This window comes from Calliphora vicina, chromosome 1 (assembly GCF_958450345.1).
Source record: "Calliphora vicina chromosome 1, idCalVici1.1, whole genome shotgun sequence".
Classification (NCBI taxonomy): domain Eukaryota; kingdom Metazoa; phylum Arthropoda; class Insecta; order Diptera; family Calliphoridae; genus Calliphora; species Calliphora vicina.
The window spans coordinates 78637086-78650345 of record NC_088780.1 but is presented as its reverse complement, the minus strand read 5'-3'; the positions used below and the strand labels follow the sequence as shown (position 1 = coordinate 78650345).

At 29.0% G+C, this 13260-nt stretch overlaps 1 protein-coding gene across 1 annotated transcript in view; it reads left to right on the top strand.

Annotated features, from left to right (window-relative positions):
• Positions 1-13260, top strand: part of LOC135963218 (uncharacterized) — a 286912-nt gene that overhangs the window by 171459 nt on the left and 102193 nt on the right.

The window sequence follows — 13260 nt, the reverse complement described above, 5'->3', positions numbered from 1 at the left end:
AATAATAGCCCATTCGCATACACTCGATTTTGAAAATCTACTCGATAATCTACAAATCATATAATTATCATGTGATTTCCCATACATTTTTTCAAACAAAATCGAGTAAAATTATCTTGATAATATTAAAATCATGTCGGAAATCATTTCAAATACAGGAATCATCCTGTAATTTCAGTATAAAACAGTGGCAACATTTTGATATAACTTTATACCAACAAACATTTAGCTTAGATTTAAAATTGAAACCCAGCAAAAACTTTACTTACAAATAAGCCGAAAAATAAGGGGAATTTGACGATTCGACTACTTATTTTTCTACTGAAAGAAGTCATTATTTTTGTTCGCGATGTCCCAAAAGTAGTCCTTTATATTTTGATCGGAAATATGTTGTTTTGTTAGTAGAGTTATTTATAGAATTTTGTATTTGCAAACAAGAAATAAAAAAAAAGTCGCTGCCACGAGTCGAACCACCAACCATCCGTTTGCTAGTCTGTTGTTGTACTCACTACACCACTGCTTAGTTATTTCATTGTGCGTCAAATAATGGTTTTCACACAGTAATGCAATATTCTTTTCTGTTTTTCTAAAAATAAACATGCTTATAAAAAAAATGAGCAAATTCAAAACAAGTAACAGTTTTTTTGTTTTGTTTGTTTGTTTATTTTGTTTTTTTAGACTTTACTACTTAAAAAGTAAGTTATTAAAAAAGACATTATTAAAAAGACATTGTAGCTTTGTAAGCGAAGTTTTAGCTGGGAAATATAAAATTTTCAATTTTCTTTCACAGTCAACCTCATATCGAGTTTAAATTTCAAGTTAAATTTACTGTTTTGGATCGAGAAAGACTTGAGGATTACTTTTGACATCAAAATATATTAATATAATTATTTAAATGTATGAATTTGTGTTTGTTGGGATATAAATAAAATGAATACAAAATAATAAACAAAAATAAAATGTCAAAACATTTTATTAAAATATGTGTATTTTTTATGTTTCAGTGCAATTTAATAGCTAAGTATAATATTTTTTAGAGATTTTTTGCTAAATTTGCAAAATTCTTATGTAGAAAGTCAATGTGTGTGAATATTTTTTTTATATGTATGTTGTAAGTATATGTGTGTGTGTGAAAATAATGTCAAGCAAATCGAGTCAAATGTTATGTGAACACCTTTTTGCCGTAGAGTGATAATCATGATATCATGATAATCAAGTGTATGTGAATGGGGTATAATTGTGTAAAACATCAAACATACAAAAAGAACATACATTACTGATTACTACCATAAAATACCAAGAGAATTTTGTTCACAATAAAAATTTATTTTAGATTTTTTCTTTATAAAAATAAACTATCTATTTTACTAATGGCGTTTTCTTTTCTGACACAAAATGTTGCCAACATACTTTGTACCATTTATTAAAGATTACCCATACCCTCATAATGTTATACATTTTTAACGATCACAATAGAACAAAAACCATTACCATTTATGCAATTTTCTTTTATGTACCTTCTAAATGTTGTAAAACTATACATTTTGCTGTTTAAAAAAGTGCTGCATTTCTAACCCTTTGATAAAATTGAGGGTGAAACGTGTAGCATATCTTCGGGGTTTTAGGGCAACATTACTTGAAAAGAACACGTTATACCCTTACCAAACTACATTTTTTTTAGAAAAGAACACAGAAAATGGTAAAAGGTAGAATAAAGGCACCATTTATGCCAGAAAAGAAAACGCCATAATTTAAAAACAAATTAAGGTTTTAAAAAATGAGTTGCAATCATCTACTTACGATAAATCGAATAAAAAATATCGATGTATCGATTAACATCGTATGATACGATACATCGACATTTAAACGATGTATCGCAACCAAAACATCGATGTTTACGATGCATCGATTAACATCAAGCAGCTCTAAGATGCTATAATGAACAATCTTTATGAACAGCTGTTATCCATAAATTCTACGCTTTCTCAAAAAATGGTACATGCAAAAAATGCACAGTTAATAAATGATATAACAACAGATTTATATCATTGATAAATTATCTAAAAACTTCACAACATAATCAGCTAAATTATAATATAACAAATACAGTGTTAAAAATTTATGGACTGCTATTTGACTACAATGTTCCCGCATCTGTTCAAAGCGATGATGGTAATGTTTCCGAAATACAAATGGAGCAAAATTTTAAAAACAAATTAGAATATGCAATCTATATTGCCAAAGGAAACCCTAAACCCTAAAAATCAAATGCTGAAAGTCTTTTTAGGCGGGAGTTAGCTATATTTGATTCAAGTAGCAATCATACAAAAAAAATTAGATTCTCTTTATAATGCTTTACTACTGATAAAGCCAACATCAGTCGATAGCGAAATAGTTTTATCGGTGATCGGAAACTTTGATACTAATATAAGAAATCGGATGTCATATGACTTATTGAATGCATTAGTTATTTTGAAAACTAATTTTTTCGAAAATAGCTCTATGACGAACATATAACATTATTTCTATGAAATAATCATGGCTATTCCTGTTCTCACTTTCACCATTCACCGTATTTTTGGAAGCATAATGACAACAATATTATGTAATTTCTTCAACATTTCTGGTTATAAATGTTTAGACGTGATTGTTCTAACCTTAATTATATAATTTTATAAACTTTATTTAATATAAATATTGTTGTATTATGCTTCCAAATATACGGTGAATGGTGAAAGTGAGAACAGGAATAGCCATGAATACTTAATTTAATAGTAACAAATTTTTTTTTTATTGTATCTTTATTTACAATATATTTTACAATATTAAGTAAATTATATAAAAAGGAAGTAATTAACTTACATTATTAGATTTCAGTAAACCTAATAACCTTATATACTATAAACTATTTACATTATTTACATATTTACAATATATAATATTATTATTTTCTATATGGTAAGTCTAATACATGAAATCTTTTTAGTCTTTTAATCTCTTCTGAATCGTCCAATAATGCAATAGCTAGAGTATTTGGATGGTTACTGAGCCTTATTGAATAGATAATTTTCGTAATTGAAATACAAAAAATAACAAAAATGTTTTTTCAATTACGAAAATTATCTATTCAATAATTTTTGTATTTGAAATTCAACCAATAACGAAAATTGTATATTCAATTGCAAAAATAATCAAATTCAAAACTCAAAATTCAATAGAAAATATCAAGAAATATTGTTTTTGAGCAATTGAATACTTGATTTAATTATGAAATAATTGAAATCAGTTCAATATGTGACAAATATTTGAATTGAAACGGTTTAAGAAATAGTTTTTTCTGTGTACGTTAGAGTTACTTGTAGTTCCCCATAAATTGTGATCTTGTTTTCAAGACTGAGTTCAGACTTTGGTCCTAATAACCAATACAACTTTTTTGATTTTATATTTAAATGTTCGCTTTTTTTTGAAGTGATCTTTCCAAGTTAGTCTTCTATCCAGATACATTCCTAAGTATTTGACACTATTGGATTTAGGTATTTAGCATATCTAGTTCTCTTTGTATTTTTGTTGAAGCTATAATAGGAGATTTATCTGACGATATTATTGCTGTGTCATCAGCATATGTTGCAATTGTTACATCTTCAATTAGAGGCATATCTGATGTAAAAATTGTATAAAGGATAGGACCTAGAACACTGCCCTGAGGTACACCTGATTTTATAAGACAAATTTTAGAAGATTCATCATTTACCTTTACATAAAAGGTTATTTTATATAAATAAGATTTAAGTATTAAATACATTGGTGTTGGTTAAAAAGATTTAAGTTTAAACAAGAGACCTTGATGCCATACCCTATCAAAAGCCTGTTGCGGAACTATACAACCTTTTTTCAAAAGAGTCAGTAATTATATCAACTACTCTATGGATTTGTTCTGGAGTCCCATGTTGATGGGGAAATCCAAACTGGTGTTCCGGAATTATGGATTCTTTTTCCAAAAGTGGCAGCAATCGATATGATAATAAACGTTCAAACAATTTTGAAAAGGTAGGCAACAAACTAATAGGCCGGTACAAATTAATTTCATTTTCTGGCTTATTGGAATCATAATGATTTCCATACATTTCCATTGTGTTGGAAAATAAGATAATCTCAATATGGAATTAAAAATGATAGTCAAAAACAGTATGGACTTTTTGGATATATTCTTTGCTACAATTGAGTTGATTCCGTCATATCCTGGAGATTTCGTATTATTCAGCTTCAGAATTTCTTTTTTCACTTCAGATGGAGAATATAATTTGATTGGAAAACTCATTTGACAAGCAGGATCCAAGAAGTTTACTATATGCCTCTCACTGTCTGCGTTTGTAACTGCAAATTCTTCAAAAGTTTTTTCCAAATGCTCAGAAAATGCATCAGCTTTTTTTTATTAGTTTTACACCAAGAACCGTACGTCTTTTAATGTAATATTTCTTTTAGTTGGCCTTTTCAAATATTTGGTAGCTTTCCATAGACTGTGTTCACTATTATTGTTATTATTTGTGTTGAGTTTTCTTAAGTAGTTTGCAATTTCTTCATTTCTGTACTCTGCTATACGTTTTTTTAGATAATTTGCACAACACATTGGAGTTAGTTTTGTCTAATGGGTTTCTACTTGATTGCCAAATTCTTCGGAGCCGTCTTTTGTTTCTTATTATATTTCTAATTTCGGCTGATACGAACAACTGTTGTCCATTTGTTTGTTTAATTTTAGGTGTAGATAGAAATGCAGCCCCATGAATAATATGTGTGAACTATTCTACTTCAAAATCAATTTCTTCACCAGATTTGATGGATATATTTAAATTTAAATTGTTGTCACACCAATTTCTCACATAAAACGGACATTAACGTTTTATGTGAGAACCAATTCGAATTTTTGCAAAAGATTTTTAGCGAGGTATTATAGTTTAAAATAATAGGGGTGTGTTCTGAATTTAAATCATTACTATCCATTATGTCAAGTAGATGATATGAAATGCCAGAGTAGACGAAAAAATCAAGTAGATCAGGACTTTTGTTGGGATCACTTGGCCAATAAGTGGTCTACCTGTAGATAAAGTTTTGTAATTATTTGCATTAATACATTTATATAATTCTCTTCCTTTTGGATTTACAAGCCTGGAGCCCCACCATGGATGCTTTGCATTGTAGTCGCCTCCTACAATAAATCGGCTTCCTACGGTTTTGAAAAAAATTGTATATTCCTGCTGTGATGGGTTATGTCTTGGTGGAAAGTATAATGAGTAAATTGATACATCGATGTTATTACAGTTGATTTGAATTCCACTTGCTTGTATTGACGGTTTCTTTACTGCATCTAAAATATTGTGTTTAATACTCGACTTTACTAACACTGCTGATCCTGCTGTGTGGTTTTCTAAGCAATGCACACATTTTGGGGGTGTATTAATATCCTTCGTACATGATGATGTCAGGTGATAACTTCCACACTTTACGCATTTATAAGGCCTTTTGCAATAAGTTTTAGAGTGTCCAAATTCCTGACAACGATAGCATTGAACAAGATCATCCGTTTGTTTTGGTGGTTCAATAGATACTTAAAGCATTACTTAAGTGTTTTATTTTATATACATCTTTATTATTAGTATTTGGGTCTAAGTCTATAAAGAATATAGAAAGTGGTTGCTTGGTAATTCGGCTTTCGATGTTAAAACATTTCTCACTTGATGACCTAACGACAATAACTCAGCTTTTATATCCACAACTGGAGTTGTATGATGAATACCCTTAATCACAATTCTGTAAGCTCGTTCCTGTTTTAGTTGATAAGTATGATATCAAATATTTGTTGATTCTAAATGTTTAACTACTTTTTTATAAGACTCAGTGTTTTTAACCATTAACCTAATCTGGCTATCTCTCATTGACTTATAATTAAATTCATTAATAGATATGACCTTAGAAATACACTTAATCTTACTATTTATATTTTCCACAAAAGCGATGTATATAGGTGGAGGTTTAGGTGTTCTTTCTTCATTTTCTTCTTGAGTTTGATTTGTATTATCAACATCATCATCAAGTAATGCAAACTGATTTGCAGGCTCACTAGACAGGTTTGGTTTTTTACATAAATGCATATTGGGTGATATTGATAACCGTCGCTTGTTGCTGTTTTCTGGTACTTGCTGCCAAATACCATTACTTTCATCCCTGTCTTCTTCACTTAATGTAGGCATGTTGTTGCTTTTTGTTTATTGTTTTTTTAAATGCTTTGGAATTTCTTGTTTTCTTTTTTTGTTAAGGAATGTGATCCCTTTGTTTTTAAAGTTTAAATTCAATTGAATTTGTTGTTATATTTTTAAGAAAATAATAATATTTGCGCACAATATAATTTGTGTCTATTCACTGCCACGGTTAAATAGAGACTGTATTGTAACAAATGACCTCCAAATATTCCTACCAAATGTTTAGTTTGTTTTATGTTAATACAATGGAATTGTAATGTACTGCTTTTCTTTTTTTTTTAATAAAATTACACAAATTTATAAAATAACTTTCTATTTTACTTATTTTTCTAGTTGCAAAATAATTCCCAGAATTCCCGGGAAATGAAATTTTTCATTCCCGTTTCCCGAGAAATAAATTTATCCGGGAAACCCCAAACCCTAATTGCAATACAAACCAACTATTTATAAACAAACCTTTATTTTCTTTAAAGTTTGGTACCACTGATCAGGAAAAGTAAAATAAATAATTCAACTTTGTGTTTGGTAATTTCGAAGTTTTTTTTATAATATTAAAAAGTGATTTGTAATACATTATTGCAGTTTTCAAAGCAGTTTTTCGATTGATTTTGTTAGAATGTAAGTAAAAATTGTGATTAAATTGATTTTTGCTAAAAAGAAGATTTTTAATTTATGATAAACATAAATTAATCACCCTTATTCTACTTGGCGTCGTCGACATCGTCGTCAATATTGAGCCAAAAAATGGTAGATGTTACGCCGATATCGATAACAATTGGTAACTTTTGACAGCGTTTTGTACTTTAACCCGACTTATAAAAGTATAAAAATCTGTAAAAAGTTATCAATTGTTATCGATTTCGGAGAAACACATACCATTTTTTGACTCAATATTGACGACGATGTCGACGACGCCAAGTAGAATAAGGGTGAATATTATACGATTTCTGTAATATTGAAAATTAATAAACATACTAGTTAAACGATACCAGAAATAACTATATAGTAATGGCAATTTCAGTAAATTGAGAAAAATACAATCTCCTTCAGTTTCCAATAACGATAATTCCCAAAAATATACAGAAATTATTTTTCTCTATCAGCCCAATTATGAATAAAAATTCCTCGGGAGTTTTTCATATTTTTCCTATTCAAATTGAATGGGAAAAACTCCCGGGGAATTTTTTATTCATAATTGAGCTGTATATAAATTTTATTTGCACAGCAGAACAAAAGGCAAGATTTAAATAAAGAAAATAGTTAAAATTTGTTGAATAAATACAACAATTATAAACAAAATTGAATTTAATATAATGGGTATCAGGCCGAAAGTAAATTGTTTTCGAAAATACGAAATTAATTACATTTTTTATCGTAATGCAATTCTGTAATCTTTCAGTAATTTTGTTGGAAACCCAATTTCATTTGTAAATTTATGATTAAAAATGCTTACAATGTTCCATTAACGATTTTTCCCTAAAATATACAACTACATATTAAACAATCAGGTGTTTGTTTTATTTTCTGGAAAGTTTTAAAATATCTGTTTTGTCAAATGAGGATGATATTTTTCAAAAATTATGTGTTTGTCCAAATAAGGACAAAAAAACTGAAGTCCAATGTTTTTTTATTACTTTAGCTTTGTCGAATTGATTTCCAATTTTACTGTTAAAGTGGTCGATCGTATTATGGTGTTTTCTTTTCTGACACAAAATGCTGCCTATATATTTTGTACCATTTATTAAAGGTTACCCATACCCTCATAATGTGTTGCATTTTTAACGATCACAATAGAACAAAAATCATTACCATTTATGCACTTTTCGTTTATTTATATTATAAAATTATACTTTTTGCTTACATAAAAAGTAGTGCATTTCTAACCCTTTGATAAAATTGAGGTTGAAACATGTTGCATATATTCAGGGTTTTAGGGTAATATTAGTAGAAAAGAACACGACCAAACTACATTTTTTTCAGAAAAGAACACAAAGAAGGGTAAAAGGCAGAATAAATGCATCATTTATGCCAGAAAAGAAAACACTATTAGATTGGGCAACATTTCGTTGATCTTTTTAAATGTATTTTTGTTCTCTTTAAATTGTTTATTATTTTCTAGAAATATAGATGTTGGCAACTAATTAGAAACGCTTTGTAATACGTAAATTAAATACATAATACGCTTTAGTTTTACTTTTTTAAATTTATTTAATCATATTTCTTTTAAATATATTAAAATGTTGGGTAACAAATAAAAATAACTTAGAAAATTATTCAATCTTTAAAATATTTCAACAATTGATTCTACTTTCCGAAATGTAGCACCTAATTGGAAACAATAACCCATGTTAGAAAACAATTTTTGTAATATGCATTTTATTGCAAACCCCTTTTGCTTCATCACTGCCTCACATCGATTTCTCATTGATGATATAAGACTCCAAGAGCTCTCGACTGGTATTGACTCCCATGCCACCTTTACTTAATCAAAAAGACTTTCCATATTGGTTATATTTTTATGGCTTACGGCACTTTTCACGTCAGCCCACAGGTGGTCGATGGAGTTCAAGTCTGGACTGGATGTTGGCCATTCCAAAACATTAATGGAATTGTACGCAAACAAATTTTTTGTGAGCTTAGTCGTGTGCTTCGTATCATTATCCTGTTGAAATTGCCATATAACAGGCAAATTCACCTCAGCCTACGGTATCATAACATCATTTAAAATCCCAACACCATTCCATGAGTTTATTATAAACGGTAATAATCTTAGCGAAAATTTACCAAATAAGATTTTTTTTATACCCTTCACCATGAGTGGCAAGGTGACCCAGTTGGCTGGCCAGACAGTCATAGACGAAATTTTCGTCGATGTTGTCTTCAGGACATTTGATAAATAGTCGTCTATACCATTGTATAGAGGACAAGTATAAATCAAAGTCGCATATGTTGTCGTGTTTTAAGCTCCATTCTTGATTAGCTAACGACAATTTAATGAACATGTCTTGAATAAAATATGTAATATTGAGGACAAAGCCACATCTTCGACAAGATGAGCGTCAATGTCTTCATCTGATCGTCAGTAAAACTGTGAGGACAAAATTAACGACAATTGCATGCATTTTGAAGTCTTTGAAACTATATTGACGACCAGAAGGTCGACGAAGTCTGTAACACTTCTTCATTTAAACTATATTGAGGACAAATAAGATCAAAATATTATAGTTCAGATAATTCTAAATATACTGTGAAAGTTAAATCGTGAAGGTCAAAGGTAAAATTTTTCAAAATTTGGAATTTCTAATTTAAAGATATAGAAATGTTATTTATTTTTGGGCCGATTTTGATGAAACATAAGCAAAATATAACATAAACTCTAGGGTTTATAATAACAGCACAAGAATGGAAATTAACCCTTAATGGCACTTTGGGTTAAAATGACCCCAAACTTTTAAAATCATAATTTTTATGGTTTTAGAAGTTAGTGGTCATTTTAACCCCAAGTGCTATATAGGGTTAATTTCTATTCTTGTATTGTTATTATAAATAGTAGAGTTTATGTTATATAATATTCCGAATAGGTTTTACTTAAAATTCATAACGGTAAGGAAATGGAGCTCATTCGCCAAAAAATGGCCAAATAATTGGTTTTTCTCGAAAATTTCAAAATTTAAATCGCAGGTACGGAAAAACCATAAGAGATATTTTCATAATTTTTTCACATTTTTACTGCCATTAAAAAATTTTATTTTTTTGGTCATACCTACGAATAGGTTAACGGTATCCTACGAAGACAAAATACAAGAAATATAGATATTTTGTAAGTAAAAATTAGCATTTATTTTATCAAAATATGTTAATTTTGTTTCTACATTTCTTGTTCTAGTTGCCTGCGACAAGTTAATGGCCTGGCGAATTTTTAATAACTTTAACATTTTTATACCAATTTCTGTTTTTATGTCTCATTAGAACGACAATTACGTACACATTTCTATACTTTTACATTAAAACGCCCACCTCCCATACAAAGTGAAAATTAAATTTTGACCTACGGCATTGTTTTTTGGCACTCAGAATCATATATCCGCCTACTTTTACGCCCACTTCTCATACAACTTGTATTGAAAAAGTGGCATAACTCCCTTGATTTTTAATGCATCAACTCAATTTTCAACCAATTTTCACAAAAAATAAATATTATAATTGTAGAATGGGCTCCTGAAAATATATACCTGATTCGCCCACTTCTACGCCATCTCCCATAGAAAAAACAAATAGAAAAACATGAATATAGTCTTTTAATATTTTTTAACATCATTATCGTATTCAAATTTTGTTGATTTGCAGCTTTGAGCGAAATCTATTTATAAATGGGTCTGAAGCTGTGATGTTCAAAAATAAAAATGAAGATATTTGGTGAGAGAGCTACCCATCAAACATAATGTCAAACACTTAAAATAACAACAAAATGAAGAAAGTTTAAATTTAGAATTTTTGTCAAATAAAACCAATTTATTAAATGAATATAATTTAAATTTTAAGGAAATGAAAGAATATACATTATACGGCCGAAATACTCTCAAATTTTTTATTTATTTTTAACTTTGTTTTTTTGTGTTCAATTGTAATTAAAACGCGTGTGTTTGCTATGCTTCATCCAAAAACCAACCAACAACAATGCTTATTGAATTTCTGAAAAAATGAGACATTTATTACGCTCTTTAAAAGAGCGTAACAAATGTGTTTAAATTTTTTAAACATTGTTGTATGGGATGAACATCACTGGTCTGAAGACAATAAAAGATTATGCATTACGTCTTCATTATAGGTTCTATAGTCTTTATTTCTCGCTTCCTGAGCTTCCTCGGACAGCATACCTGATACAAATCAATTAAAATGTAAATAATAAAAATGATATCATTGAATAAGGGCCTTTAGATAGAGACACGCCTATTGGATGAATAGCTTCTGCTATAATTTTGCTACCATGCACCAGAATCTTATGCACAGGCATGTAGTACCAGCCACATGGCAACAACAACATGCATATCACTTTATAGTTTTTACAATTTTTTTTGGAAAGGAGCAGGTAGGAGCAGCTGAACTTTTTTAACTTTTAGCTGAAACTTCAGGCTGTAATTTGACATCTTTTGTTAAACAGCGCTTCACAGTGTTAAAAAGATGCAGTCCACTGAAGTTGATGAACATTGAAATTTTGATGTTGTTTATATTTTGTTCTACGAAATTTTTTATATGGCACTTTTTCCAACTTTTTTTAATGCATATCTCATCTATGACAATGGTCATTTACGAAAATATATAACAAAGTCAAAAGATAAGTTTACTGTGATTGTACCAAAAGATTGAATATACAGTAAATGTGCATGCCATTTTAAACAAGCGAACATATGTATATGAACTTCGAGCGTGTCTCTCCAAACAAATAATAAATATATCAGCCTAATATTACGGAATCAAAATACTCAGATATCCAAATCGGCGAACATGAAAAAAATTACTTTCGGCCACTCTTCAACCAATGTGAGCCGTGACTTCTGGAAGTGGACTTCTAATACGTGTTTACACGTCAAAAACTTCTGAAAGTCACTTCTGGACAGGTTTCCCAGATTTTTTCGAGACTTATCCCCAAATTTAAATTTTTCATCCCCGAAATACCCCAAAAAACTGTTTGTGATATCCCCAAAAATCCCCAGTGAAAATACTAGTTTAATTTTAATTCATACATATTTATATGTACTTTATTTGTTCTACAATTCTTTTTATTTAAGTAGTATGTATAATAATTTAAAAAATAACCCTGAAGGAAACCTGGGGACAAGTGTCTCCAAGTCACCAGTTTTGTCGACTATTTTGGTGATTTTTTAGTGACATTGTCAACGAAGCGTCAACGAAGACGACTCTTCCATCTGTTATGAATTCATTCCATTTCGTTTTTTAATTTGTTTAATACAACGTCAAATGTTAACAAAATATGCAGTTTCATTATTTATATCTACTTCAGAAAAGTACCAAAAGTGTAGATTAGAATTACTAAAATGTACTAGTGAATAAGTACCTAGTAGGGTATTCGAATTATTCGATTTTTCTCTTGTTCGAATAAAACGAATAATTCGAATAAGAGATTTAAACTTGTTCTAATAATTCGATCACACGTTTAAAATTTATCGAATTATTCGAATAATTTAATTTTTTTTAAAAAAGTAAAGAATGAAGTTTTGATGTCGGTTTTTTTTAATATTTTATTGTTAAAGAAAAGCTAAAAATAACGTTAAAGTTAACAATTCATGTATTGATAATGTTAAAAAACATTCAAAAACAAAGTCCATCATTAAATTTTCAACAGAAATATTCTGATTAGATTAAATCCCGAACAATTGGCAAGCAAACCCTTTAGTTTCCGTTTTGGAGCTATGCTTTAAAAAATTTGAGCTAGTTGGACATGATCCTGAATTCAAATACAATATTACTGTATTAAGAATAGGGTATTCAATCGATTAACCGTTAATCGGTTAACCGATTAATTTTGGACGGTTAACTGTTCGAATAATTTAAAATTGCCGATTTTCAAATAACAAATAAACCGATTAATTTGTGTCGATTAACCGATTAACCGAAATTCCTTTTTTTTGCACTTTAAAATTTTTTTTTTGTATTTATTTTTGCCTTTCAATTCAAATACAAATTTCAAATTAAAATTAGATATTTTTTGAACATCCAATTAACTTCATAAGTGAGTATGTATAACAACTGACATATTTAATTTACATGTCTTTGAACATTTGTTTGTATTTACATGTATAGACGAAACTTTTTTGTTGAAATTAGTTTTATCATAACTAAAAGAAACTATTAAAATAATCAAAATCTAAAACAATCCAAAAAGGAATATTCTTTATCGTGCTTTTGATTTCTCCAACATATACAATCAGCGAGAAAGTTTTTTCCCAAGAAAAGTTTTATTAAATCTAAAGAAAAAAATCGTTTA